Source organism: Pleurodeles waltl, chromosome 8, assembly GCF_031143425.1.
Source record: "Pleurodeles waltl isolate 20211129_DDA chromosome 8, aPleWal1.hap1.20221129, whole genome shotgun sequence".
NCBI classification, from domain to species: Eukaryota; Metazoa; Chordata; class Amphibia; order Caudata; family Salamandridae; genus Pleurodeles; species Pleurodeles waltl.
In genome coordinates this window covers 763292606-763316030 of record NC_090447.1, presented here as the reverse complement: position 1 = coordinate 763316030, position 23425 = coordinate 763292606, and positions in this window count along the sequence as shown.

Below are 23425 nucleotides of genomic sequence, written 5' to 3'. Positions count from 1 at the left end.
CAGTGCAATTCCAAGAAAGCCCTGTTTCTGTAACTCCAAACACCAGCTCAGTGTTCTCTTGTCCAAATACTGCTGTTTGGCAGCTCACTCCCAAATGAAGTTTACTCACCTGGTGGGGATACCATTTGTCAAGTATTGGGGTATAGTGAGAGTGACCTGACTACAACTCCCAGGAGCCACTGTCTTTCTAACTCCAAACACCAGACAAGAGTTCAGTTGTCCAAATATCCTTGTTTGTGAACTCTCAATTGAAGTGTACTCACCTGGGAGGATAACATTTGTATAATGTGTATAGTAGAGGGAGTGATCTTACTTCAACTCCGAGGAGGTATTGTTTCTCCAACTCAATCCACCAGACCAGTGTTTTCTTCTCCAAAGGCTCCTGTATCTTAACTCTCAACTGTAGTGTACTCACCTGTGAGAATGATATTTGTATATTGTGTGTAGTACATGGAGTTACATGATTGCAATTTCCTGCAGGCCCCATATCTATGACCCCAAACACCAGCACAATGTTTTCTTGTCCAAGGACCGCTGCATCGTAACTTCAATTGAAGTGTACTCAGCTCAGAGGAAACCATTTGTATAGTGTGTGTAGCACATGGATTTACATGACTGCAACTCCTGGGAGGCTTTCTTAGTGTAGCTCCAACCACCAGTCCAGTGTCCTCTTCTCCAAGACTCATGTTTGGGAAATCACACATAAAGTGTACTTACCTGGTGGGGTTACATGTATCAATAGAGGGAGTGACATGACTGCTGAGGCCAGAAGGCTCTGTCTGTCCAACTCCAAGCACAAGCCCAGTGTTCTCATTTCTAATAACCCCTGTGTCTTAACTCTCAATTGATCTTTACTCACCTGGGAGGGACCAAGACACTGATCATGCTCAACTCTGAGACGTGTCTTGCCACCTAGCTCCATCTTGACCCGACACCTCAAGATGAAACTATTGAGGCCAGGAAGGACACCTTACCAAGTGAGCAAGACAATGATCCCAAAGACTTCAAGATGCATCACCAAAATGGTATTGGGAGCAGACACATTCACAATGCACTGACCATATGATGACGCCAGTCACATACACAACAAATTCCTGGATCGGCCTACATAACAATCAACTAGACCTCAAAATGGTCAAAGACGTATCTTGCCTAGCCATTGTTTTGCCTGCACTGCTGACAACATGGCATTCTCAGGACATCCTCTCAAGGGCTAATGATATGCACAACTACTTCAGTCAAATAAATTGGGCATGTTCCACAAATGTAATGTCAATACAACCAATGTCATGGCTACTTGACACTATAAGATTCACTGCAAAATAAATTTGTACAAGGCCTATGCTTGATGTCACACTAAATTGTTGGTGGGTGTTGTTACAATACAACCAGTAGCATTGTATATTTCACATCAACAGGTCAAGCTGCCACTGGGAACAGAGAGGCCACAGAAGAGACTGCCACTACCCCATGGATGAAGCCATCAGTGAAGAAGACACTCCTGGATGTCTGAACATGGAGGATGGTGCTGGCCCATCTGGGCAACCTGGTCAGACACCAACAGTGAGTTTCACTGTGCCCACATCAACAGCTCCCAGTCCGGTTGCCTCTACATCTCAGGCAACCATTCACCCCCAAACCTATGTTCCGAGTCTACCATCTCGTGCCACTCAGTACTGGATCCTCAGTTGCAACATAACACTTCCAACAATGAGGGTCTAGTACCCAGTGGGAGAGGGCATCCTGTGACAAGGGCATGGGAGGGATGCTCTGGGCCAGGGGGGTGAGGCCACTGGGGCTGCTCCTGACCAGGACACCATCAGTCATGTCTTGGAGGTCTCTCAGGAGTCCCAAGGTGTGATGGGCCAGGTTTGACAGAAACTCCGAAACATAAAGCAACTACAGAGGGACATCCATAGGGATATGTGTGAACAGTGGCAGGCTCACAATTCCAACAGGGGTGATGAGGGACTTTAACACCACCCTGAGCAGGGCTCAACAAAATTCTATCCCTTCCTTTGATGCATCAACACCAGTGTTTTCTTCATCTCTGCCAGCCACTGGAAGGGCCAGAGGACCAACACCCAGACACTCCTGCCTCTGTCGCAGCAGACCCACCCCCCAACCACACAAGCGGGGATATCTGGTGAAGAATCCAGGAGGTGTGGATTGCAAGACACCCACCACTGCCAGCAGGTGACCTCTTCCTAAAGAAACTCATTTGTGAGCCACACATTCACTCTGTTGACTGATCCTGAACTACCCACCACTTCCAATGGGAGGCGTACTCTGGAATTCGGACTCCCATGTGATGTGGCATGTACTCCAATGATTTAATTCACCATGACTGAACACTTCACTTTATTATTTTTCTTTTTTACTCTCCAAATTGTATTTACTGTTAGAGCACTGTAATAAATTCACCCATCACAAACTCATTGTCTGCTTGCTTAGTTTCAACATTTTGCTATGGAGAGGTGTATAATGGAGACATGACTTACTTGTGCAAGGAGGGATAAGTTATGTGTACACAGTGTCATGCCCAGGATTACAACAATTAAACACAAACACATCAGTACAAGTGTCTGGTCACAATAAACATTTTATTCCAGTATATAGCATATAGGCTGTCCATATGTCTGGACCTTTGTGACATAAGAATGTGTTACTCACACCGAGTCAAAGTACATAGTCTAGGGTACAGACCCCCAGACCACGGAAGGGAGGGTTTTGTCAGACATTGTCCTATAGAATAGGCAAACATTATAGTGGGTGATGTTAACAGCTTTAGCCTTATCACATACCGCCTGAAAGTTATCAAAAATCACATTATCCAAGATACTGATAGATGGTAGTACAACATTCCCTGTTCACACATCCATCATTATCCAATGACCATGCATCTGGTTTCATGACAAAAACGTATGTCAGTGTTGTGGCAAAGGCAATGTGGCCTGCAATGATGAAAAACATCTATAGTTACATACAGGTTATACAATAAGAGTGTTTAGCTAATGTGAAGGGTCAATGCCTTGCTTGCAATCAATGACTACATATCTCATGGCCACATGGTGACTCATATGATGCAATCGGCCCAACACAGCACACAAAACCAGTACAATGTGCACTTCTGAACTTTCACCCAAACACCGTTCAAGCTGCCTTAGGATAGGTCTCATACACCCCAAATCTGTGACCTACATTCTGGAACAATCCATGTCCACTTTACATGTCAGCACAGCATTGTACACCTGCCAATGTCACAACTCTGAAATGCTCATATGAGGATGTCATGGTGTAGGTACCTGTACGAAGACAAAACAAGGACGATAGGCTTGAAAACAATCCTATTAAACAAATCACATAGCAAGCATCTGGAAATGCAATCACACTGCAATGAGGCTGACACAAACAAGGAAGTATCTTCAAGGTGGGGATATGTAAAAGGCTAATTTTTCAGGCACCCTTTGGCTGAATGTTTCAGAGTATCAGCTCCCTAGTTGTTGGTAAAACACCCGACTCTACACATTCTCAAACCTACAGTTCACTGTACAGTCACAATTATTACATCACATGACACTTACACTCATGAAAATTAGCTGTTGATGAAATCTTCTTCCAAGTCAGCTCCTTCCTCTTCACCACTGTCATCATCACTTGGCATTCCAGAGGGCTCACTCAGTAGCACTGCAGGCTCCTCCTCCTCTGGCATGTACGGGATATTCCTTCACAGGGCAATGTTGTGGAGCTGGAGCATGCAGCATGCCACAGTAATCTGACACACTTTTCTGGGTGAGTAGAGGAGGGCTCCACCAGTCCAGCTCAGACACCTAAACCTGCCCTTGGGGAGCCCAATAGCCTACTCCACTACCTTGTTCTTCCATGGGCCTCATTGAAGCAGACTTCCCCTGGTGTAGTTGGATTCCTTATTGACGTCAACAACCAAGGACGGGTTGGATATGCAGAGTCTCATGTTGAGCAATGAGACATATATGGAGCAATGAGTCACTCAATTCATGATTGTAGCACTAGACATTGCACATACACAAACGGGACAGATGTGACTTACCAACCAGCCAGGCCCTCTCTGGGTTCAGTTGTGACATCAGGTGGGATATGGTGATATTCTGCATTATGAAAGAATCATGGGCTGAACCCGGATAACGGGCACAGACCTGTGAAATGTAGATATCCACCAAACAGACAGCTTGCACATTCATGGAATGGAAGTTCTTCCTGTTGCGGTGTACTTGTTCATTGGCCTGTGGTGGGACCAAGACAACATGTGTGCCATGAATGGCCCCCACCACATTTGGGATGCGTGAAAAACCCTAAAAGTCAGCCTTCACATGGGCTAAATCTTCACTTTCAGAAAACTGGATATATCTGTCTAGGTGTTTCAACATTGCTGAGAGGAAGTCCGTCAACACCAGACTGAAAATAGGTTTGGAAATGCCAGCAGATAGTCCCACTGTATGGTGGAAGGACCCTGTGGCTAAGAAGTGCAATAGTGAAATGACTTGTACAATGGGTGGTACGCTGGTTAGATAACTAATAGCTTGCATCAGATCTGGCTCCAACTGATGGCATAAGTCCACTATTTTTTGCCTAATCAGACGGTACAGCAGTATGATGTGTCATTCTTCCATTGTCTGAAAATCTGGCAGTGGACAGTAGATAGGAGGTTGTCGCATCCTCCCTCTCTCCGGGTACCTATGTATGACAAGACATGATTTCTAACATTGGTCATTGTGTCCACAGCAATATACATGATGCAAGTCAATGATATCATGTGACCAGGCATTTATGAATGGGTAGAAATGGAAACCAGTACACATCACAGCTGCAAAGAACACAAGAGTCACATGTGACCACCATGGTTTTCCACACATGTGGTCACAACATTTATATGGACCAAACTCAAAGAAGTGCAAAACAATTGCCCCTCAAAATGTGACTGGATATCCATATTGCCAAAATGACCGTCAGCAAGGGTAGACTGTGCTCCACTTTTAAATGCCATCTGTGCCCTGTAGAATACTACAATGGTGTTTAAGAAGTAGAACCTACATGACAAAACCAGATAAGCCTGTTTTTGAGATCAAAGATCCATTTTCGCAATGTGTGACGCAGTTAATGTAGCCCAATACAGCATTCAGGTAGTCAAAATGGTGGCCATTAGGAAGCACCCGCTACCACCGGAAGAAATCGTCATGGGGTAGGCGGTTGTAACCGTGGCGGACACAGCCATAGGCTAAAGTTGTTGTCAGTGACTGTCGCATGCCAATGGCTGTGTCTCCAGCAGTGAGGACTGCGCAGGTGGTGGACGTGACATCCATGTTCTGCAAATTCACTCACTTGACTCCTGACACTGCTGCCAGCAAGACCTCCATGACCTGAGCTGCTTTGTGCCTCCTCTGGGAGTAATCATGCCACATCCAGCAGGTGAAAGGACCACTGCCTTTTCTGGAGAGGCTAGTTACTGAGGTCCTACTCCTGTATGGATAGCTCTATGGCTCACCAGAGGAGCAGGTAGGTCCCTCAAGTGCACAATTTTCTCAGTACTTCACCATCTTTTCCCTCCTCACTGGCTAGAATGTGCCCATGTGTGCCAGTTTGTCTACTCGTGTGCCTGTTGTTGCAGTCTGTGTGGCATCAATGGGATGGACAATGTGCAGGCATTGGTAGCCAGTGCCATATGTTAAGTTCAGTCACATTGTGTTGTGTGATGTTTTTTGGGCCCTAGATCATCCTTGTTTTGGATGCACATAACTAGGTAAGGAGACATTACTGCCATCTACTGCCATCTCTTTCTTCGAGATTGTTGTAATTGTTAGACAACATGTATGTGCATGATAGCATGAGCTGTGTATGCATGTTGTATGAGTTAGTTGAGAGTCATGTGAACAAGGGGTATAGTGCCACAGATCTTTCAAAGCACATCTGCACTTGCTAAACTGTTGTGTGCAAGGCATATCATGAGTCCCTCTGTCCTTCAGGTTACCACAAACACCAAATGCCAAATTGCTGTTGGCTACATGATATACTGTCATGACTGGAAGTAATGGGAATGCAGTGTCATTTAGGTTCTGTCAGCCCAGCCTGCAGAGACCAGGACATGTCAAACATATCTCCCAGTATAGGACCTAGTCTAGGATGTGAGAGAGTCACTGTGGCTATGCAACTGTGTCACTGTGCCCACTCCCTGTGCACCAGCAGATCATGGCATTTGGCCAATATAAGGCTCTGGTGGCAAAACCTACCTTGAATACCTCAGTCCTTTGACTAGATCAGGAATGGATATAGCGGTAAATCATTAATCTAGTACATATGTGCATCATTGTCAGTGTGTGTCTTATACTCATGACAGGTCCCTTACTCCCACAGCTCTGTTGTCACATTCCCACAGGTCATATTTGTCCTGTACAGGTGCATTGCATTACTGACAGTCCCACAGTGCACACAGTCTGTTGATTCATTGGAGGCCATGATATGTGAGTCACTAGCTTGGTCACAAACCAGAAACTGCACAGTGCATGCCTTTCTTTTGTTGGATACCAACTCTTTAAGATGAACACATATGTCCGAAGGAGTGTTCTGTGGTACAGGTGCATACCACAGAACCCCACCCCCTGAAGTGGCATGAGTCTGCATTTGTTAGTCCACATGTCCACCCATGGACAGGGAAGACCCTTTCTGTACCCACCATGACAGCCCCTTCATTGTTACTCATGTGTATTGTTGGAGTTTTTACTCTGGAGGTGCCCTGTAGGGATTGCATGCAGTGAGTCATTCTCACAGAGTATTGATGTGTTGGTCCATTCATACCTAAGGAGTTTACTCTTCTGAGGCCACGTTGGTGTGTAGTGTTTCATTGTGGCTCACATCACAGTACAGGTTGCTAGTGCATAAGCTACCGGATGTTAGTAAGCTTGCTTTGTCATTGTAGGCAATGAACAGGGTAGTGGGTTAATCTACAGATGGAAATATATATATGTCTAGACATGTCCCTGAAGTTAGTGGCTTGTGAGTGTCACACTTGGAGAGTATTGACAAATAGAAAAGGTCTAGCTTGATGTTACTGACATGTATGTGACTCAACCATTTGTGATAAAACTTATGATTATACTTTGTTGATTTGTCTTTTATATCCATGCAGGTTTACTCACATTGAAAAAAGGCACTATTGAGAGCCATCACCTGGAAGGTGTGGCCCCTGGGGCTCCACAGCCGGCGAAGCGCCAATTGCAGGAAAAGACGCTGGGCCTGGAATATTGCAGAGGTCCAGCTGGGGCTGTTCTCCCAATGTGGGCAGGGTGCCATTTGGACCATGACCCCCCCCTCAACATTCTGCTGGTGTTCTACCCATAGCTTGATGGATATTTGAGGACAGCACAGCAGCCACAAGGGGGTGAGTACAGGACATATTCCTGCCTGTCACATTGCCAAGTGAATGTGTTATTTCCTGACAGCTCACCCTGACAATTAGGGATGAGCCATGTGTCACACAGTATATGAGTGCTTGTTTGTGTAGACATGTCACGTATTGCAAACTGATGTGCCTTGCCTATTGGCCCAGGGACCTAGGACACAACTGTGTATAATCCACAAACCACTTACTCTCCAGAGATTTCATATGGCTGTGTACAGTGATCAATCAAGTACTGTTTGTTGTTACTCGGCCACAACAAAGGTGTCCCTGATGTGGGTGGATCTTTGTAATATTAGCTCCAAAGTCAAAGAAGTAAGAGAATCAATGGCCCGCTTTCAGCGAGACACCGCAACCCTGCAGTCACAAGTCGAGGCCCTCCAGAGCACGAATAAAACTATGGAAGCCCACCAGGAAGATGATGAAGGCAGGTCCAGGTGAAATAATGTGTGTATTCTAGGAGTCCCAGAGAGCGCAGAGGGGCAGGTAGCAGACCTCTTCATCAAGAATCTGATACTTAAGGTACTGCAACCCCACAGGCTATCCAAGAATTTGTCAGTGGAGCAAGCCCATCGGGGCCCTGGTGAACGCCCACAGCCTATGGCACCTCCGCGTCCAATAATTGCCCAGATCTTTAACTTTCATGATAGAGATGTGTTACTCCAAGCGGTCCGCAGTGCTCCCCCAACAACATATGAAAATGCAACAATCATATTTTTCCTGAACTTTACCCTTAAGGTATAGGGACAACGTCACAGATTCCAAGCAATAAAAAGTGAACTGAGAAACAAAGGTCTGAAATATTCCATTCTCTTTCCCGCTCAGCTAAGAGTGGAGGCTGGGGAACTCCTGTTCGTTGCCACTGTGGAGGGGACTTGGGAGTGGCTGGGTGGCTGGACAATGGTGGGCAAGAAGGGCAAAGTCAAGTGGCAACAGAAGCGGCGGCGGCCCTCTAACAATGCAGGTGCAGTCCAAAGCCCAGATCTGGATACTGATGAAACAGAGATGCTGCCGCAGCATAACCCGCAGAACTTTCACAGTGACATGAAATGCTACAGGGTGGTCAGCTTGGGGTTATAAGTGACATCTGGAGAGGCAGGAATGGTCTACGTCTGATAGGGACAAATACTGTAAGCAGGCTTGGTGACAATGCATACTTGAGAATCACCTACCAAGGATGTAAGCACTGAGTTAGGGGAGATGATGTTGTCTGATGCTCCTTAAAACAAGCAGATACACAGGTTCAGGTGTGGGGAGCTTAGCACAACTTAAGTTTCAGTGTTGGAGGCGGAGGGTTGCCCAGCGTAATCTACACTCCCTTTCAAGTTTGTGTTGTTTGGGGCGACAGGAACTCTGTAGAGTTTGGGAGGACAGACAGGTATAAGGTTCGTTATGCAGTGCGGCAGGGTGGGGGGGATTTCTTTTAATGACACAGTTATGCTTTGTTTACTTGGGAGGGGTTTGAGGGTGACTATGTGTCATTGTTGCAGTTGTTCTAGTTCACATATTGGAAGGGTACCAGCTTTTGATTATCAGCAAAACACTCCAGCCTCGTTGAGGGTAGGCAAGCCAGTCTTAGACGGGTCACTAGTGTTCCCCACAGGGGACATTTGCCTCATGGGACCACACCACAGTTGAATAATGGCTTAAAAACATGCCTCAGTTATCCAACTCCTTTCTTGGAATGTCAACGGGTTAGGGTAAAGTATATTAAACAACACTCCCCCAATGTGATCCTCCTAAAACAGACACACCTTAAGGGTAATGCTTGCAAGTCCATGGACCCATGGGGTATGAAATGGTGGTCCTAGCTGGGTTTATCACTGGTTTTAGAGGGATGGGAATACTACCTAAGAAACAGCTACCTCTAGCAATATGTCAGACTTGGACTGATCTATCGGGTAGATATGCAGCCCTGGGTTCGGGATTTGGGAGGGTGAAATGGTGAATATCCTGTCTTTATATGTTCCACCAACCATGCATAGTGCCACCTTCCCAGAGCTGGGTAAACTCCCGCTTGAACTCCCAGAAGGGGAATTACTAATGGGAGGGGATCTTAATATGACACTTTGCGATCACAAGGATCGGTTGCCCCTGCGATAGCAGACCCCCTCCCACACCCACCTAGCGACTTTTCTTTCGGTCATGGGACTAGCAGACATCTGGCGGACCCAAAACCCAGTGATGCAACATTTCACTTTACCTTTGGGAGCCCACAGTAGCCTGTCCCGTATCAACCATGTTCTCACACTAGCAGACCGCATCTCCCACTTTCGAGATGTGCGCCACATGGATAGGGGAATATCTGACCACTCCACCATCTGGCCAATCTATGGCCTGAATAGGTTGCAAACCCATACAACGATCACTATCAGCATGTGGTATCTTAAGGTCCCAGGAATTAGAGAGGGCCTAGTAAAAGCTACAGAACAATACTTTAAAGATAATGAGGCCTCAGTGGAGTCCTCTTTAACCCATGAAAGTAGTGGTTAAGGGCCATGCGTTGTCACTCACAGTGGGACAAAAAAAAGAGACGCGGGATGTGGTGCAGAGACTCGAAAGTGATATTCTCTCTTTGGAGACGCAGCTCGGAGTAGACACCAATGGGGACAAAAGACATGCATTGGGCCTCAAACAACAAGAATATGGAGACTTAGGCCCATATTTATACTTTTTCAGCGCTGCATTTGCATCATTTTTTTACGCAAAAGTGGTGCAAACTTTCAAAATGCAATTGTATTTTGTAAGTCAAAAAGCACTGCAAATGCGGCTCTAAAAAAGTATAAATATGGGCCTTAGTGGCAAATGCAGCCAAAAACAGCTACTGTGCCTCACAATATTAAGTGTATGAGGTAGGGGATAAGGCAGGAAAGTTTCTAGCGTGGTTAGACAAAAGGGAGAGGGCCAGCCAATGGGTCCTGAGCCTCCACTCAGATGGCTGTGACCCCGTAGCGGACCCCCAAGAATTTGAGAATACCTTCACAGATTACTATGCCCGCCTCTACACCCCGGTCTGTACTGCTGCAGAGGATAACTCCAGCGATCTCCTCTGAGACTTGCAACTTTTGACCCTCTCTGAGGAAGACAGGTCCTTCATGGATAACACAGGACGAAATAGACTAAGTGATTTTTTTAGAAATGGGGTCTCTAGTTGACATAGGTATACACCTTTGTGGGGGTGAGCCAATGTTACCATGTTTTTAGGGAGAGGGCACATGCACTTTAGCACTGGTTAGCAGTGGTAAAGTGCCCAGAGTCCTAGAGCCAGCAAAAATGAGGTCAGAAAAAGAAGAGGAGGAAGGAAAAAGGTTTGGGGGGGGTGACCCTGCAGAGAGGCCATGTCTAACAGATTTGTACAATAAACTCAGGTAAAACAATGGGACCCAATGGACTCCCCATTGAATTGTTTAAACTTACCGTACCCCTGGTAGCACCAAATGTCTTATAGATGTATAAGGAGAGTTGTAAAAAGGGCATTCTCCCCAGAGACCAGAGATTTGGCCTCTATAGTTGTAAAGAAGGAGGGCAGACCACTGGAACACTGCTCTTCCGACAGGCCAATCTTCATCATCAATGCAGAGGCCAAAATCCTGGCCACACTACTGGCTTTGCGCCTCATACAGATATTCACCAAACTAATCCATCGCGATCAATCCCGCTTCATACCAGGCAGAGACACATCTCTGAATCTGCATCGACTACACAGAATATTGGGGTGCACTGGAAGAATCAGTGAGAATGCAGTAATTCTGTCAGTGGCTGCAAGCGTGGCATTTGACACCCTAGAATGGCCATACCTCTTTGCAGTATTAAAACGCATGGGCTTCGGCCCCAAATTTCTGTAACAGGTGGTTGTAAACCTCTCATGTATTCCCCATCAGAGGGGACCAGACAGGGTTGCCCACTATCACCACTAATATTTGCCCTCACACTGGAAGCACTAGCAGCCTGGGTCAGTGGGGATCCCCTGATCCACGGAGTGTGGTGGACAGAAGAGTGAGAAGACAAAATAGCTCCATATGCCGATTACATTCTTTTGTACATGTTGTTGCCACGCCCCTCAATTTATAGAATGCTGGATATCCTCAATAGTTTTAGTAAACGCTCAGGGTATACAATTAGTTGGTCCAAATCCATAGTGCATGTCCTTCATGGGCAAGCGCCAAACCTGATGTCAGATTTTGAGGTGTCGGTAGTGTTTGACAGGTTCCGCTATCTTGGGATATATGTTACCACTGATCCCAACTTATTCTATGAAGCTAACCCACAGGGCCCTTTAACAGCCTCAAGAGAGACATACAGCACTTGAGAGCACTCCCTCTCTCTCTCTGCTGTGGCAGGCGGTTTTGTTTAAAATGATGGCACTACCAAGATTCCTGCACGTTTTGCAAAACACACCATACCCAGTTCCCGTAGCCTACTTTAAGACTATTGAGGGTGAACTTAGAGCCCTCTTGTGGGATGGGGGTGCCCCACCTAAAGCATACAATAAATTGACATGAGAGTGGTGCAATGGTGGGATAGCCCTATGGGATATCCAGCAGTACTGTTGGGCAGCGCAAATAGTGATAATTAATCAATGGGTTCATCAGCGTTTGCATTACCCGGCATTCCCACATGGACCACTATACCCTGGGAGTAGGCAGCTACCGGCGAGCACTCTACACTCCTCAGAAACATTTAACTCTCACCAGACCAACATTCCTCACAGTGCAAATCTGGCACACTGCAGTGAAATCATTAGGATGGTAAGACAGGCTCACCCATGCCACACCACTCTGGGACTCAGCGAAGTTGGGTGGGTTGGGTTCACAGCCCAGATTTGACAAGTGGGATTTGATTGGCATTTCCAAGATAGGAGATCTCTGGATGCATGGCGCCGTTCTCTCATTCTCTGACCTGCAGAGCAGGTATGATCTACCTGCTTCGGAGCCTTTTCGGTACATGCCCTCCAAGCGGTGATCCCTAAAGGGGTAGAACGTCCAGAAATGTCACCACTGGAGGATAGACTTTTAGATGATCACATGAGATGGAAGACAATCTCTCTAACATATAAGAAGGTAATTAACAATACTCAAGATGCTCTGCTTCTTTTACGCTGTTGGTGAGAGACTGACTTGTGAGACTTGATGGATGAGGACTGGTCAGAAGCGCTGGCTTTCCCAAAAGAGGTAGCATTCCGAGCGAGATTTAGATTGATACAGGTCAAAATTCTGCTCTGAGCGTACCTTTCTTGTAACACCCTCGTCAAAATGGGAAAGAGATTAGACTCAATTTGTAATCAACAGTGTGGGAATGAAGGGTCCTTCTTCCACATCATATGTGACTGTCCTATGATCCAGCCCTCCTGGAGGGCAATGGTGGAATGCATTAACAGTGTTTGTGGTGGAGATATGATTCCTTTGCAGAAAAGGTGTCCTCCTAATGTGTTGGAGGCCATGGACTTGGGCTTCATGGAGCAGATTTGGGTCACTTTGGGAATCATTACTGTGAAACTAAATATAGCTCGAGCATGAGGCGCGCAATTGGCCCCGATCCTCACTGACTGGCACTGTGACATGAACTGGTAAATGGTGGCAGAGAAAGCAGTGTACGAGAGTGGGGGCTGTCCTGGCAAATAGGGTGTGATCTGGGGCCAGTGGAATACTTATAGGGGCTGTCCCTGTGCTGCTCCTCTGACATTGCTCTCAATCCCAGATACATAATGTACCTTTACACACCGTCACTAGAAAATGGAGTACGGACATGTTAGAACTGTGCCTGTACGGGGCTGGTGTTTGTGGGGTAGACCATAGTACCTGTTTAAGAACTTGATAATGGCATTTTTAACTTTACTGCTTTTGATGACAAGTATGTACCCAATAAAAATATGTTTTAAAAAAGTACTGTTTGTTGCTGTAGTGTGTGTAAATTCTATGCAGCAGGCCACTACTCCTTAATGTTATAGGCCACATGTAAGTAAGTGATGGATCACTGTCCTCTGCCATGTGTCTGGGTAAATTAGTATAGTGGCATCTGCCACCCAGAGGCTAGTTGTATTCAGCGTTTGATGGGTGCTGGTGCCTCACTGCTATCTGTAATGTGAAGATGGCCATCATACACATGACAGAGCATACATTATACTTTGGATGCAGCAACAGACCAATACTTTCCCTTGGTAGGTGGGGAATGTCCATTGACATGATTTGTGTGCTATCACTGTTGCCAACATTACTTCTGCCTACATGTCAGCATGTGTCCCTTTCTCATTAGCAAAACATTTGTAAGCTGTAGTGTGTGTAAATTCTATGCAGCAGGACACTACTCCTTAATGTTATTGGCCAAAGGTAAGTAAGTGATGGATCACTGTCCTCAGCCATGTGTCTGGGTAAATTAGTATAGTGGCATCTGCCACCCAGAGGCTAGTTGTAGTGAGCGTTTGATGGGTGCTGGTGCCTCACTGCTGCATGCAATGTGAGGATGGCCATCATACACATCACAGAGCATACATTATACTTTGGATGCATCAACAGATCAACACTTTCCCTTGGTAGGTGGGGAATGTCCATTGACATGATTTATGTGCCATCACTGTTGCCAACATTACTTCTGCCTACATGTCAGCATGTGTCCCTTTCTCATTCGCAAAACATTTGTAAGCTGCTGTTTTATGCATGGTCTGCTTCTGTTGATGGGATGATGCCTGTATTTTCTCACATATATGCGTATGGAAACTTGTATGTGGAATAAGCCATTTACAATGAGGGTACATTTCATGTTGTAACGCATACAGGAGTGTGTCACCATTGTTCATTGCCTGACACATTCTCTCATGCATCACAGCATGTCATTTGGCATGTACAACTGCAGTAGCAATGAGTGACATGACAGGTAGGCCTAGAGTTTTGAGCCACAATGTGCATTTTTATGCCATTGATGTGGCAGCATGTAGCAAAGTGAACTACACATGTGTAATGAGTAAGGTTTGTGACCTGACTGTTGGCATGCATTATGGAGTGACGTGCATGTATGTTGAAATCTTATGTGTTTGGGTACAAGCATTTATCACCAGACATCTGGGTTTGCATGACCATAATGGAAACAATGATGTTGTTCCAAATGGGAAAAATGTTGAGGGCCTTCAACAAGTACATTCAAATCTCAGGGCTCTCCAACATCCAAGGGACTAATGGTGTCTACTGATGCACTCAGAGTATGTCATTGTAAAGGGTGCCAGACATTGGTAGGGATTACCCTGGGGATTGCTGATTCATTGCGCTGTGGATTTTGGGGACATCTCTCCCTGACCTATTGCATATGATATCTTCAGTGTCCATTTCCATGCCCTGTGTGGCCTCTCTAAGCAACATTAGTGCTACCTCTATGACTCTTTTGAGACAAATATTACTTGGTAAAGTGTGCATAGTGGAACTGCTTCCACAGTGACATGAGTATTTCCATGTCACCTTCTCCAGACTATTGTACTTTTGTGATCAACATGGCAGGATTTTGGATTATCATTTCTTATTGTTGGCTCATTATGTATGTGACAGATAGATGCATGCATGACCTTGTGTGGGATCTGTAGAAATGCAATTGGCATTGGTCGACTATTGTATGACAGGAGGCAACTGAGGTATGCTCCATTGGGTAAAGCTTTGAGGGTGATGAGGTATCCTACTTGTTGAATGGTAACTATGGTTATACAACATGAAATTGTAGTTTTCTGAGATCCTCATTTTCCTGTGGGCAACTCTTGACAGTTCAGGTGGCATACATGCATATTGTACGGCACATGTATGGGCCACCTAGGTGGAGTTTTTTGCTGGTGCTTACTTGACATCATGGTAATGTTTGATAATCAGAGCTGTTATTCAAGTGTAAACATGGACATTTGATGACCCTATTTCTCTTTGTATTTGCAGCATCAACACCAGCAAGTGAAGGAAACAGGACACAGCCAGGTAGGGATGCATCTGGTCACGGGACCTCGGGTCAAGACACCACAGACACAGAGGGACGGAGTGGCCTGGAGGGTGAGTAAAGTGCCACGAGGGAGACTAGAACATCCTCTTCATCATTGGATTCTCCCTCTGGTGGACACTCCCTAGTGGTGGCGGACTCATCAGGGCATCCCCCGATACCATCTTTGTCTCCCTCCCATTCTATCAGGGCCCTCCCTGTTGCTCCCAACCCAGTTGGCCATGCCCGCTAACCTAAGCGGGTAGGCGTCTCCTTTGCCACAGGCATTTCTGCTCCAGCCCCTGTTACTCCTGCTGCCCTCAGTGAGGAGGCTATTGACCTCCTGAGAACTATCTCTGAGGGTCAGTCAGCCATTGTGAAGGCCATCCAGGGATTGGCAACCCAACTCTAGCAGAGGAATTTATTCCTGGAAGGCATTCATGGTGCAATGTCTGGCCTAAAGAGGTCTTTTCAGGCTCTGGCCTCCACACTGAAGGCAGCCAGTCACCCCCCACTTTCCATCCCCTTCCACCTCCCTTTTCCCAATCCAAATGCCCCCTTCCTCTATCTACCCAAAGCACACAGACCGACCTACAGGCACCCAGCTCAACACACAAGAGCAGCACACACAGACACAGCACCACAAAATACACCGGCATACAAGCAAACAACAGACACCCACAGACACAGCATCAGTCACCATTTCCCCAGACAACAGCGTAACACACACAACATCAAGCACACTCACAATTACCACCACAACAGTCAGTGACACACCCAGACACCACACCTGCCCCTCCTGTAAGCACCCATACCACTCCAGACACCACACCTGCCCCTCCTGTAAGCACCCATACCTCTCCCAACCAGGAAGAAGCCCACCCCTCCCAAGAAGCAGTCTACCGCTCCAAAACACAATGCCAAACCTGCCCTTCCCAAAGCTTCCCCCCTCAAAGATGATCCCTGAAGTGCCTGCTTGCCCGTTTGATGCCCCTTCCTGCGGAGGTTCTCTGGCAGTTAGGAGTCAATGTTCATTACCCATTGACTATGGACTGGCCAATGGCCTTGGCCATTTTGGCTTCAAAGTTATTAAACCCAAACAGTTGTTTTTTGGGATATACATTTATCCTGCAATTCCTTTGTTATCTTAATGTTGTTGCTGAGTAACTTATGTTGTCTTCTTACAGCTGTGTGTGTTTCAACCTGCTTGCTGATACGTTTGCTGTTGTTGGCAGTATCTGAGTTTGTGGGCAGTGCTGGAGTCTCCCAAGACAGGGATATATGTTGACTGTATGGACATATAGGTGTAAATGGAATGGTGGTGTCATGGCGTTGTGTACTGTTTGGTATGGTACGTATTTCATCTTGTGTTGTCCAATGTGAGCATGTATGGTGTTAGACATTTGCTGTGATATGGATTATGGATTCACATAATGTGTGGCAGCTTGAGTTTTGTTTGTGCAGACACAGAGTGTGTTCAGTTGTGCTAGCTATGTTTGCATTTGACTGTGCATGTGTACATTTAACCATGTGTACCTTGCTGTGACTTCTTGTAAAGGTATGCCCCAGGCAGTTGGAGTTGTATGTGCTTTGTTGGCTTGCACTTCCACATTGTGCACATAGGCATGTCACTTGGGGCTAGTATTGTTGGTCCCTGAGATACATGTAGGCCCTGTTCCTGTGCAAATGTTGCTTAAGGGGCATATGCACATTGATAGGTGTCCCATTGCAGCCTCCTTCCCTGAGTGTTCCAGATGGACCCATCCCTTTTGTGCAGGTATTTTTTGCATAGTGATCTTTGTATATTTGTCTCTTTGTCTATTGTGCATCCCATTCACCTTCCATTTTGTTACAATGAGGGTGATGTGTGTGTCAATTGCAGGGCTGTTTACTGGAAGTGTTGTTAGTGTTCCTTGCAACATCCATACATAAGTGTGTTGAATGTGATGACAGTCCATGGCATGTGAGGAAAGTGAGTGTGTGAGATGTATTTGTAGATATGATGCTGGTGTGTTGTTGGTGTCGTGTGAGACAAAGTTGTGTACACTTAACTGTCCCTGTGCCTAAGAGGAGCAAACATGTATTTTTGTGTAGTGTTGCAGTGCACTGTGAGTGGCATGCCAAAAGGGGGCGTTTTGTGACTGTGCATGTGTCCTTCTTTGTGTCTGATTCTGACTGTGTACACAACGACAAGTGTACTTATTTGGTGCCCATAGCGTAGCCCCATATGATGAAGCTGGCGGTGAGATGATCTGTTGTTAAGGTATATGACACAGATAAGTGTGTGTACTTACAGTCAGTTGTGCCCACCGGACATGCATTTTGTGTTTCATCGATGATCATCAGCAACAGCAGGACATCTGTAATGGGCTCCTTGGCAGCACCAGGCTTCCAGCAGGTGAGTGACTCCCTTTCCATCCTCTGAGACGTGGTGGTTTGACCTCCACAGTCACATTGGCGTTGTGCAAACTCGTAATGTGTCCAGTAGAAACACTGTCTCTGCTGGCCTGTTTGTGCAGCCTACGGTCTGTGCTGCCTGATTGTGCCAGCAGGACTGCAGCTTCATGCTTAGGCCAGTATGACTCGTAATACAGCGGGCCGACCTCCAACCAAATGGCGGTCAGACCACCAATGCCACCATTGCGATCCACAGACCGCCAAACTCGTAATGAGGTCCTAAGTCTACTTGTGCTCATTTCTTTGCATGGAGCAATACGATAATATACCTCAAGCCATCTGATATGGTCCATGCCTGTAATTTCACCTAAAGTACTTTCCACTAAGTCACATGCCGTGTGAAAGTCGAGGAACCCTCGGTATTATTGACCTACCACTTCAATGAACTCTGCTTCAAAGAAAGAAACAGTGGTCAAGATTAGACTCTTTCAATGTAACTACACCTTAAACAAATGTCAATAACTAATTTGGTGTACCCTAGCTGTTAATCAAGACAAGACTAGCCTGACAAAATTATGTGAGACAACATTTCCCCAGGTGTCAGTTCTTTTTAGTAAGTCATACCTTTCATGAATACAATTACTTTTACGCATATGGACAATATGCATTTTTAAAGAAATTGAATAAAACCACAAAAGTTCCTTTTAAATAAGTCATAAATCAGGAAACTCTTGATCCAATTTGGTTTTCTAAATTTTAAATATAATTATACTGGATCTGAACTTCTTAGATGTAAAACGCTATAGCATTTTTTTACTATATAGATCATTGAAAAAAACATCTATGCTACCAACAGCATCCAGAATATATATAGCAGCATCATTATGAAAAAAAAGTTGCCTGTCTGCCCGTGAGTTGAGTGCTATACAAATAAACCTAACCTACCCTAACAAAACATAACATGACATGTTTATAAACGTCTTGGCAAGAAAATATTGTACACAATTTGTGAGTCAAATTGAAGAAAGACGTTTAATATTATCTGAGGAGATATAGAGGTATAATGGTTCAACAGACTTTACATTTACAGTTGACCAAAGTCTGCAATCTGTCTTACAAAAGCTTGTGTGTTTTTTGGTAAACTGATCTCCAGAAAAATGTACTCATTTGTTTCACATGGACATTGATTCCTGTCTGGCGTTTAGAAGTGGTGACAGTAACTGATGCACATATTTTGGTGGTTTGGGAGATCAAGGGGTGTAACACAAGTCTTTAAAGTCTTTGTAGTGCAGAAGAGCCAATAACCCTTCAGGGACACCAAACCCCCGATTAGCCCAACGCCATTGAAATTATGTAGATATGAGAGATTCAGGGGCAAAGGCCCCACAACATATTCTGCTGGGGGGGCCCATAAGTTTGCATTATGCCACTGGACGGATCAGTCAATATTTGGTTGACATTCAAAGAAGCGTAATATCATTCTCAACATTTCATTAGCACCTATAAGGTCCACAAACGCAGTACTGTTGTGAAGCCTTGAGTATGTGGGAAGAACATGGAAATCGTCTTAGGAGTTTCTACAGCAAGCTAGTCTGCTTGCCAAAAAGATACTTTTTAGAGTATGGAAGCCCATCTATAAATTGAATGTAAATGACAGGATGCTTGAAATGAGGTGTGCTTCCCTCTCGAGGGACGACTGCTCTCTAAGACAATGGCCCATATTTATACTTTTTTTAGCGCCGCATTTGCGTCGTTTTTTGACGCAAAAGCGGCGCAAACTCGCAAAATACAAGAGGGCCGTATTTATACTTTTTGGCGCACAACTGCGCAAACGCAGTTGTGCGTCAAAAAATTTAACGCCAGCTAACGCCATTCCAAAGCGCCATGCGGGTGCCTTATTTATGGAATGACGTTAGCCGGCGGAGCTGCCTGTTGTGCGTAAAAAAAAATGACTTACACCAGGCAGCGCCGGCGTAGGGGAAAATGGAGCTTGGGCGCCAAAAAATGGGGCAAGTCAGGCTGAGGCAAAATTTTCGCCTCAACCCGATTAGCGCCATTTTTTTTACTCCCAACCCCCATTGAAATGACTCCTGTCTTAGCAAAGACAGGAGTCATGCCCCCTTGCCCAATGGCCATACCCAGGGGACTTATGTCCCCTGGGCATGGTCATTGGGCACAGTGGCATGTAGGGGGGCACAAATCAGGCCCCCCTATGCCACAAAAAAAAATAAAAAAAATGACTTACCTGAACTTACCTTAAGTTCCCTGGGATGGGTCCCTCCATCCTTGGGTGTCCTCCTGAGGTGGGCAAGGGTGGCAGGGGGTGTCCCTGGGGGCATGGGAGGGCACCTCTGGGCTCCTTCCGAGCCCACAGGTCCCTTAACGCCATCCCTGACCAGGCGTTAAAAAATGAAGCTAAAACGGCTGGACGTCATTTTTTTTGACCCGCCCACTGCCGGGCGTCATTTTTGCCCGGGAGTGTAAATACGGCACACATGCCTCGGAGTCATTTTTTAGACGGGAACGCCTACCTTGCATATCATTAACGCAAGGTAGGTGTCCACGCTAAAAAATGACGCAAACTCCAAGATCTTTGGCGCTAGACGGGTCTAACGCCAAAGTATAAATATGGAGTTAGTTTTGCGTCGGATTTGCGTAAAAAAAAAACGACGCAATTCCGGCTCAAACAGAGTATAAATATGCCCCTATTGTATTTTGTGAGTTTGCGCCGTTTTTGCGTCAAAAAAGGCGCAAACGCGGTGCTAAAAAAGTATAAATATGGGCCAATGTCTCTACAAATTAGATGTCATCTGGAGTAATTGTTTGGATCAGTATTTATATTCCAATGAGGAGGGTTACTTCTTTTTTATAGGTTTGCACATTTCCTGCAATGTTGAGTACCAAGTCCAATGATCCCATTTTACCTCCCCTCTTGTATCTGCTTTAAGAAGAATGTTGTTCTATTGAGTGGCGATTTCTTCATTAGGGTGGGGAGCATTGCCCCCCACTCGCCCGCTGCATGTCCTGAAGGAAAAAATAAACTGAGAAAAAAAAGATTTAGGCCCATATTTATACTTTTTGACGCAAACCAGCGCCGGCGCTGGTTTGCGTCAAAAATTTTACCGCCGGCTAACAACATTCCTATGCACCATGCGGGTGCCTTATTTAAGGAATGACGTTAGCTGGCGCTGCGGACTGGTCTGAGTAAAAAAAAATGACTCAAACCAGGCAGCGCCGGCGAAGGGGAAAATGGGGGTTGTGCGTCAAAAAATGGTGAAAGTCAGGTTTGAGGCAAAAACCATGCCTCAAACCGGACTTGGTCCATTTTTTGACGCACAACCCCCATTGAAATGACTTCTGTCTTAGCAAAGACAGGAGTCATGCCCCCTTACCCAATGGCCATGCCCAGGGGACTTCTGTACCCTGGGCATGGTCATTGGGCACAGTGGCATGTAGGGGGGCCCAAATTAGGCCCCCATGCCACTTTAAAAAATGTAAAAATAATACTTACCTCAACTTACCTGTACTTACCTGGGATGGGTCCCCCCATCCATGGGTGTCCTCCAGGGGTGGGCGAGGGTGGCAGGGGGTGTCCCTGGGGGCAGGGAAGGGCACCTCTGGACTCCTTCCATGGTCAGAGACCATGGAAGTGAGCCCACAGGTCCCTTAACGCCTGCCTCCTCCTGTGCGTCAAAATGACCCTGGAGTATAAATAATGCGCACAGGCCTTAAAGTCATTTTTTGGGCTGGAACGCCTACCTTGCATGTCATTAACGCAAAGCTGTTTCCCGCATCCAAAAAATGACGCACACAGAGGAATTTTGACGTCCGCGGGCTCGGGCGTCAAAGTTTAAATATGGTGCACGGTTTGCGCCGAATGTGCGTCAAACTTTTTGACGCACATTCGGTGCAAACAGAGTATAAATATGCCCCTTAATTAGCATTTTATTTTTACTGATGTGTGCAGTGTGCACTGAAGCAGCTCCGAGCTCAGAGACATGCTGGGCATGTTCTCTACTGCCGATTGGCAACATAGAAGACTGAAGCAGGACTGACTGGACACTCCAAATTGCACACATCCCTTTAGCCAGCTGTCTTGCACTGGCCAAAGTGACATGCACACTTTGAAGCTCTCCACCTATCTGTCAACCGGGTAGTGACCAAGCACAGGCCTTCAGGGCCTAAAGCAGTATCTGGCCAGCCCACTGTATCCAATCCAGGCACTTCTCTCATGCTGGGTAACAGCATGAGAGCAGAGTTTGGATTGCTTAGGGAAGCTCTTTGTGCATTCGACAGCAGAAGAACATCGAGGAGGATGTGCAGCCCATTGGTAAATAACATTTTATTTTATTTTATTTGAAATGTGTAACGTATAAGTGTGTCGGTTGTGTTTTATTATGTAGTTAGTTGTTATGGTTTTATTTGGGCTTTTGGAGGGAGGGGTATTTTATTTGGGGCTTTTGGAGGGAGGGGTGGTTTACTTTAGGGTTTTGGAGGGAGGGTTTTTTTTTGGGGGGGGGAGAGTGGTGGGCCACTTCACTCACCCCACCACTTTCACAGGGTACCAGCCGCCCGTGGTTCTATTTCTGATATTTTAGGTCAATGATCATTAATACTAGCTTGAATGAAAACTATCATTTGCTTGGTTATGACGTGAATGTTTTATTTCAGAAGGGGGCACATATTTGTATACTTGTGTCGATATTTTATTTTATTCTGAAAGAAATTAATAAAATGTAAAAGAAAAGAATCTGAAAATTTTCTAATTCCAAATTCAGCAATTTAGCTGGTAAAGTGTATATGAAAGCATTCCTCCCTCTGCTTTCCGTCAAACCTCTGGAGTCCAGGAAGTGCTATTTCTTTCAGAACTCTGCAGGCAGGAGAACTGGTTTGGTATGGCTTCCTTTTTAATTACTTCTCCACACAGTTCTGTAGACACAGCCTTTACATAGTGTGATGCTGTTCACAGCAGGGTAGTTCTTCAGCCTGGGACACCCACTACAGAGACCCAAAGAGGTGTGAACTATCTGCACCTGGCCACAAAGGCAGTGATCAGGAAAGAAACAAAAGGGAGGTTTTACCTAAAAGACCCTTCTCAGGCTGCCAAGTTGCAGTGCTACAGGAAGCACCTAATGTAATTTCTATTGAATCCTTGTTTCCTTTGTCCACATTTCTCTGTCTAGGCCTCCTCCCTCCTTCATCCTGATATACTTCCACTATCTTGAAAAACTACATCACCCCCAACTCATGCTCAGGAACAGGCCGGGGCATTCAACATTTAACTCATACGCCTTTAACACTCTGCTTCACTTATACATACAAATCATATATTACAATAGCCACATATACAAACATGCACAACATACACTTGGTTGGGATTAGGTGACAAAACAAAGTATAAATCTGACTGTGCATTGGTAAGACACTCTCAGCCAGTGCCAAATAAGCCATGTATAGTATTTTGGTGAAAAAAACTTTATTATAATGAAAGAGCTGTCTTAGGGTTGGCACAAAACACACTAGGGGTCTTATGTTCAAATGATGTGTATACTCTGAATAACATAGTTAAGATATCTGCACCGAACATGGAGCACTAAGGCCCATATTTATACTTTTTTAGCGCCGCATTTGCGCCACTTTTTGACGCAAATGCGGCAC